Below are 8526 nucleotides of genomic sequence, written 5' to 3' on the forward strand. Positions count from 1 at the left end.
AAATGGTCGAAAGTGTCTAGTAATAAGAATCGAAGGGAATATATCACAATGACCGTCTTCTAATTCCATATAGAAAATATTACCTTGAAAGTTCCAGAACCAAAGGACGTAATGTTTAGGGTGTGAGTAAAAGGTGAGTTTATGTTTAGAATGTGAGTAAGTGGGATGATATTGAATATACACGCATGGATTATTGGATTTGATTTTTGGTGGATAATATGCCTTTGCTTTTCCAGTTCCATAGCAATGATATTTTTGGTGTGATGTTCATAATCTCCAACAACACTATTTTAGGGTATGATCGAAGTTTAAATCCATCCCGCACCAAAAAATGAATTACACATATGATTATAAATATTTTACTTTAAAAAGATCGAATTGAAGTCGCTAAAATAAAATTGAAGAGGTTTCTTACAGTGAAAAATTGGAGCTTCTAAAGTAAGAGGTCAGAACTCACTAGATTGATTAAAAAAGAAGGGATAGGACTCTAGAACAAATAGGTAATAATGGTGAGAAATGGAATTAGAAGCAGACTTTGAATGATTGGTTTATGAAGAAATAACAAAAGAAATAGGTATTCATAAAACTCAAAATGAAGGTCTGTGAGGTATGAGTAAATGGAGAGGGGGCATGTGAAAAGTGTAAAATACACGACTGCAATTAGAAAATACTCCTCCATTAAAAAATATAAAATATTTTTAATTAAATTTTACTTCCAATAAAGTTATTATTTATTTTTAAACTAACCTATCTTTTCATATATATCTCTATTAAACATTTTACAATAAATATAAAATCATTATTAATAGGGGTATTTTTGAAAAAAAGGCAATGATTACATCTCGAAAGATTAAAAAGGTCTTATATTTTTAAATATCCAATTCCTCAAAAAATATCTTATATTTTTAAATGGAGGAAGTGTGCAATGACAAGCTTAGTGTTAACATCTAGAAGTTCATGTTATTTCATCACATTTTCCTTAGATTCTAATCCATTTTGGTTCAATTGTATATGTTTTTATTGCCCAAATTAAAAAAATGTGCATTTTATTTTCGGCTTGTGTTCTTGGCTTTAATTTGATATTTTTAGCCTAATTTCATGTTATTTTGATTGAAGTTTTGATTAGAAGCATTTCTGGAGCTTGTGGATGTTTTTGGAAGGCTTTTGGATGAAGAAATCAAGAGCAAAATGAATGATTTTTGTTAGCTGTAAAAACAGTGTAAAACTGCCAAAGTCGTCCCAAAGTCGTGACTTTTGTTCGCGACTTTCGCCGCTGTCAGAAAAACGCTACGTTTCATTTATCAGAAATTAATTAGTTAGGATACATATAAGTTGAGAGCTCGACTCAGAACGCATTCTTTAGACTTTTAGACACTTTTAGAGGTTGGTTGTGCTAGGGTTTGGGCATTGGAAGAGTTGGGATCAAGAGATTGAAGCTTTGAAGACATTTGGAGCTCATTTTCTTTGGTTTTTCTATTCCTCTTCCCTTTCCTCTCTTGTAATCTGAAATGGGTCCACTTATTTTGTATATTTATAGTTTGTGGATGATTATGAGTAGCTAAACCCTTTGTTCTAGAATTATTTGGAACCCTTGTATGGATTAACACCGTATTTCTCCTCTCTTTTTGTGATTAATGATATATATGTGTTTATTTTACTCTTTCCTTAATGTTTCTACTTGATTGGCCATCATTTAGATGTTGGGTTTACTTAATTGATGCTTGAGAGGGCTAGGTTGAGTGTAGAACTTGGGTAAAATTGTGTAAGAACTTGATATTTGCATGTTGAATGGATGGTTTTACTAGTAAGATAGAAATATACTTGCTAGCCTTGCATAGCCACATTAGGGTTGGTGTTTAAAATTGAGTTTTATTAATTGTAACAAGAGATTGGGCAATTAATTTAACTAAACACTTGTTCATGACTTGAGAGAGCTTGTCCAAGTATTTTAGAACCCTAGGTTAGCACTTATTTTCATTAAAAGCATTTAGAGAGGGGTAATTTTGGTGTTATGAAATGCAAGGGGGACAAATAATCCTAGGTCCTAAATTGTGTTAGAAGTTGTGAATCACTCACTTTTCTTTATTTTCTAAAGTTAATTTCATTTGAAAAATCATTTTCACCTAACTTTGTGTAGCTTAACTTGATCAAATTTACTTAGTTTTTTGCTTGATCATTATTTTTGAACAAATCCTCGAGGGAATGATACTTTACTTTCATTATATTACTTGCTACGATCCGTACACTTGCGGTAAGCAACACTTAGCATGATTGTTAAATGTTGAACATGCAATGACTAGCTTCAAATGACCGCCAAGTGTCAAATTTACTATGACAAGCTCCGCATGAGCATCAAGTGTCAAATATGCAATGACAACTGCAACATGATTGTCAAGTGTCAAACATGCAATAGAAAATGTGGTATGGCTGTTAGGTGTTAAATATATACAAGTGATATATATAGCCTGTAAAATTTTGATGTTAATTAAGTTTTTTTTTCTAAGGAAGGTTGTGTGGTACAAGTAAATATATAAGGCATGCACGTGAGAATTTGGATTTTTTTCTGAAAACAAAGATGATTGATAAGGGGCAAGGGGAAAAGGAAAGTAATGAACTGCAGCATGATAATCAATGGTCAGGTATTCAATGACAATAGCTACTGTCAGGTGTGAAACATATCATGACAAGAACGACATGCAGTTATAAAAAAAATATTCATATTTTTTAGAAAATAAAATAAAAATAATGTTTCAAAAGTAAGAAAAAAATTTTAATCATAGGTTTTATAAAAAATAATAATCTATTCTATGAAAAAATATTGAGCTAAAATCAATACTTAGAAAAGGATAAAATTATTTATTCAACAACGTAGTATCATATAATAAATCAAAAGAGTGTGAAACTGTAACAAATGGGATCAACGAGTTTTAAGAATGCGGGCGAAGTGTTGATCATGTTTACATACCCTTTCGAATTAATTTTAAATCCTAAAACTACGATGTTGTAAAAATATATTAAAACATTCCTATTATATACTAAAATTAATTTCAAATTTAAAATCATGATTTTTTAAAATATCCAAATATCCCTAATACATGTTAAAATTAATTATAAATTCAAAATTATTGTTTTATTAAAAAATATCTAAACACTCTTATACATGCCAAAATTAATTATGAACCCAAAATTATTGTTTATAAAATAGAGTTTATATGGTTTTGGAAAATTTTTATGAAAGTACAATTGCAAAATACAATATAAATTGAAAAGCAGGTATTAATAACTTGTGAGATAGCTATAATTTTGAGTTTATAATTAATTTTGAAAGAAGTCTAATAGAGAAATAAAAGAAATTGCGAAAAGTTTTGTACTCTAGTTTGATATGAAAATACTAAAAGCTCTTTTTATTTGTTATCACCGAAAATTTTGATAATTTGTTCAGGCTAGAGATTTGTATAACAAAGCTCTCATGCTCCCTATTTATCTTCCTTTTAGTATCTTGATGGTTCAATTCGAGTTTCTATCCTAGTAGCTCATCCATGAACTACTCCCAAGTTTCCTCCTAGTGATTTATCCATGAACCACTTCTAAGTTTCTCACATAGTGATTCATCTCTCAAAGAATCATTTTTAAGTTTTTTTGCCTAGTGATTCATTCCTCAAAGAATCATTCTTAAGTTTCAAGTTAGTGATTCATTCTTTTGAGAATCACTCTTAAGTTTTTACCCAGTGATTTGTTTCTTTGATAATCACTTCTGAGTTCCCACCTAGTGATTCACTTCTTTGAGAATTACTCTCGAATTTTTTAACCAATGATTCGTTTTTCAAGAATCACTTTCAAGTTTGTTGCCCAGTGATTCATCCTCTAAGAATCACTCTAAGGTTTTGTTTGGTGATGATTTTTGAATCATAAGGTTCTAATCAATGCTATCAAGTTTGTTAGTTAGGACTGCCAAAGCCTTGGTAAACATTAATGGAATTTAAGTTTGATTAGTGTGGTTTTTTTGGACCATTTGTGATTCAATAAGGTCAAGCCAAGGTTTAAGAGAGTTAAGCTCTTATTTAAGCAAAACTTAGTTACTATATTGGTTTCAAATGGTCATGCAAGAGAAGGGTTGACAAAAAGAAAAATATTGTATAAGTTATTATCAAAACTTGGTTAACAAGCTCTAATACCAAGAAAGAAGGCAGAAGAGAAATAAAGAAGACTGAGAAAAGTATCATACTTTATTAATCTATAAAGCCTTTTTCTGATAATCACTAATGAATATTCTAATAATATCAAATGAATACAAAATAATAGTAAATCTCAATAGAATATAAATTTCAATAGATAACAAATTTCCACATAATATATCTCCAAAGATAATATATTATAGCACATTTTAATATGCATAGCAATCTAATTAAAAGGTCAAGAGAATTTCATTTAAAAATCACAATAGTTATTTATTTACAAATCACACTCAAAAAAAAAATCTAAAAATCCACTCCAAGATTGGAGGACCTAATTGAAATAAATTTTTGGTATGAAATGACCAAATTGCCCTAATGTTTAAAAACAAACATAATGAGATTAACAAGTAATGTTGGCAAATCTACAAATAAAGTCGATAATTTAACAAGTTATGATAGATAGATTTAACATAAGTTAGATATAAATGCAGAATTAAAGTTACGGACTTAACAAGTAAAACAAAGAAATTAACAAGTAATGTTAATAATTTACAAGTAAAATTAATAATTTGACAAGGTGTGATGAATGGATTTAATACAAGTTGGATAATATACAAGTAAAGTTATGGAGTTAACAAGTAATACAAGAAAATTAACAAGTCATGCTAATGATTTTACAAGTAAAGTTAATGATTTAACAAGTCTTGGTAGATAGATTTACTAAATGTTAGACAATGTACAACTAATATTATTGATTTAACAAGTAATATTCTCCTATTGAAAAAAATTCTATTCGAGGTATGGTCAGATATTAAACATAGATATCTCTCTTAACGAGGATTTAAACCTAAATTTGTCACTCTATGAGGACTACCCCTCTCCATTAGACCTAATCCTTTTGTTTTTTTTTAAATTTTAAATATTCTAATTTGCAAAGTAAGGTCTGGTGAAAGTTTTGAATGTTGTAGTTGTAGGCTTAATTTTTTTTATATTAAAATTTAGCTTAAAATATCACTAGTTTATTCCCACTCAAAATTTTAAATTATTTAATTAATTTTTAGCTATATATTTTCTGAAGATTGTATGTGAAGATTCTCATGGCTAAGAGCATTTTATGATAACGCAAGCGTATGTTTTTATTTTTAACGATACCATATGTAATTTACATAAAATTAATTTCAAATGGTTACTAACAGTTTGAGATTAATGTGATATATTTTTTCTCTTGTTTTGTCACCCATTACTCTCAAAATCCAGAAACATCGTCTTTATAGGTCATACTAGTAAATCAACAACATAAATCAATAAATAAAATCTACCAGATATATTTAAATAATAAAACTCAAGATAATACATAAATTGTCATTACTTTACATTAAACATATAAAACAAAGATATACTCCAGTTGTATATCTGTTCTGTGATAATAATAATATTTTGATACATTAGATAATTTGCATAACTTAATTAACATAAAATTGTAAATGATAATCACTTTACTCCATATGTATGAAGTCTGGCCCCTATCTGATGTCCTGAGTGATTTCTTCACTGGAAATTTTGAAGAAGAAAATCTTCACTAAGCATCATCTTTCTCCAGGACGATCTTCACCTTTCATGAAATAATCTTCAGCTAATATTGTTATTTAATTAAAGTAAAGATGTTGATATGCTTCCCCATCTTTGGTAAAAAATTATTATTATTATTATTATTATTATTATTAAAAGAAGCATATATAGAAAATGGCAGAACAGAGGAGGAGACGGAGAAAGTTGTTGTATTTGGAGTCAACTTTTACTCATTTCTTAATCAGTTCCTTCCTCTGATCTCACTTTCATATATGCTTATTCTTAATTATTTTAAGTAATATAATTAATTAATTAATTGACCTCAATACCCTTCTCAATTCTTCCTCCTGCATAAAGTGTGATAAAAAAAAATATTAATATAAAACTTAAATGCCTAAAATGTAAAACAGAGACATCTCAATTCTCACATGTGCAAAATGGAGAGTGGCCATTTTATCCCAAAAGGAGTGTATATATATATAACTACTTTAGATATTTTAATAAGATCAGGTATCAAAACTAATAATTTACTGATAAAAGTTAATGTTTTTAATATTTTTATATTAAATAAACACCTGGTATTAACGGCCATTGAAGCACTCACTCAGCTCCAAATCATCACGTCGCCATCACTGTGAAAAAAGTTGTCAAATATAAGTTTAAGGAAAATCATATCCAACCCCCTCTCAAATAAATTAATCACATATAAAGATCAGTGTGTAACAGATTATTGTTCAAATAGGAGCATGACTTTTTTTTTTTTTTTTAAATGGGACTTGTTGTTGGTTCTTATTTGTGATAAATGTTTTTGAGAGGAGGTTGGATGTAATTTTTTCTAGCTATAAAGACAATGAAATATCTATTTTCATGAAAAGACTAAAATGTAATAATTTATTCATACCATAAACTCCAAACAAGATCACCTCCTTCGGTATTAACTGCAAACAAAATGTTCAAAAGGCTAGTTGCATTAAAAATGGGCAACGCAGTGCAAGAATTTGAAATTGCACCTTAATTACCTTTATACCCTCGACATACTTGTTGCTAAGCCTGTTCCATCTTCTCGAGCACCTTCGCAGACTCTTGATGTTGCATAAGGGAAGCTCTTGAAAAGTGAAAAAAAGGCTCTGAGAAGGAACATTGGAGGTTGAAAGATATCTTGTTTGGAGAAGTATGGACGGACGGGCGTAATGTTTGGGATGTGAGTAAAAGATGCTTATAATGTTTGGAATGTGAGTAAATAAGATGACTATAAGCATAAGGTTTGAGATTTGATTCTCGGACGATGATGATATTTGTATCCTCTCTCCCATCTGTGACCTGCAATGGAGAAATTAGGAAGTATATTGGAATGAACAAGCATGGTAGGATTATTTCTCCCTTTTGGCACATCAATGGAGGAACTGAAACCTAGACCAAACGTGATTGAACCCATGAGAAAGATGTTGAAGAATGAAAAGGAGGTGAGGGTATTTATAGAATTGAAAAGGCACTATGTGATGCTGATATACAAGGTGTGACAAGCATGATCCACACAGCTTACAGTTTCAGAAAAGAATGGATCTTCTGCTTTTAAACTTAAAATTTGGTTTGTAGGCTTGATCTGATAGCTAAGAAAGGGACTTAATCTTACGGTTGTAATACACATTGCACATATTAGCCATTGGATCAAGTATCTCTCATCAAATCAACAGATTAGATTTTAGGAGGAGGAAAAGCAATAGAGTATCGTATATTAGATGATCCAAATCTACTTTAGTAACGTTCTTTAATCACATACAGAGAACATGAATTTTGTTGATACAGTGCATGACAGTTTATAGCACTGTGAAAGTTAAACTATGACAAATAATTTAGAGCTGTCAAAGTTGGCTTAATCAGCAAGGAAATAGATATCCTTTTAAAAACAATTTTGTACTTTCCCATTTGAAATATGGTCTATTGATTTAAATCATTTTAGTAACGCTCTTTAATCAAATACCAGGAAATATGAATTATTGTTGATATAATCATACAATGCATGGCAGATTATATTGAGCTGTCAAAGTTATAGCTTCACCAGAAAGGAAATGGATGTCCTTTTAAAAATCATATTTTATTCTCCTCTTTGAAATATGGTTTTGTTAATTTCATTCATTTTAGTAACGCTCTGTAACATGAAATATGTTGATACAATGCACAACAAGTGATATTGAACTGTCAGAGTTAAGGCTTCGCAAGCAATGAAACGGATATCCTTTTAAAAATCATATTTTACTCTCCTTGGTTTTTTGCCAGAAATTTTACCCTCCCATTTGAAATATGGTTTTGTTGATTTAATTCATTTTAGCGATGCTCTTTAATCAAATACGAAATACATTAATTATGTTGATGCAATACATCATAGATGATATTGAGCTGTGTAAGTTATAGCTTCGTCAGAAAGGAAATGAATGTCTTTTGAAATATGGTTTGTTGATTTAATCCATTTCAGCAATGCTCTTTAATCAAATGCAAAGAACATGGATCATAATGATACAACGTGTGACAGATAATATGGATCTGTCAAAGTTATATTATAGCTTTTCTAGCAAAGAAATTGATATCCTTTTAAATCTTGTATTCTCCTATTTGAAATATGAAATATGGTTTGCTTACTTAATCTATTAGGAAAGAGAATTGATCCAACAACCATAAATGAGCGTTACATAAATTATTGGTTGATCAAGTCTCTCTCTTAGTCATTGGATTAAACCAATGAAGTAAATTCTGGAAGGAAATAAGGAAAGAACAATTCAATTTT

At 29.5% G+C, this 8526-nt stretch overlaps 1 long non-coding RNA gene across 1 annotated transcript; it reads right to left on the bottom strand.

Moving 5' to 3' along the window:
* Positions 1 to 5580: 5580 nt before the first annotated feature.
* Positions 5581 to 7159, bottom strand: LOC129295405 (uncharacterized). The gene is made up of 4 exons (XR_008589570.1): positions 6764 to 7159; positions 6646 to 6682; positions 6320 to 6376; positions 5581 to 6091 (listed from the first exon to the last, which is right to left on the bottom strand). It is a non-coding gene; the product is annotated as an uncharacterized LOC129295405 (long non-coding RNA).
* Positions 7160 to 8526: the final 1367 nt, after the last annotated feature.

The sequence above is a fragment of the Prosopis cineraria genome, unplaced genomic scaffold (genome assembly GCF_029017545.1).
Source record: "Prosopis cineraria cultivar Desert tree isolate PC_DT_omini unplaced genomic scaffold, ASM2901754v1 PC107, whole genome shotgun sequence".
In the NCBI taxonomy this organism is placed as follows: Eukaryota; Viridiplantae; Streptophyta; class Magnoliopsida; order Fabales; family Fabaceae; genus Prosopis; species Prosopis cineraria.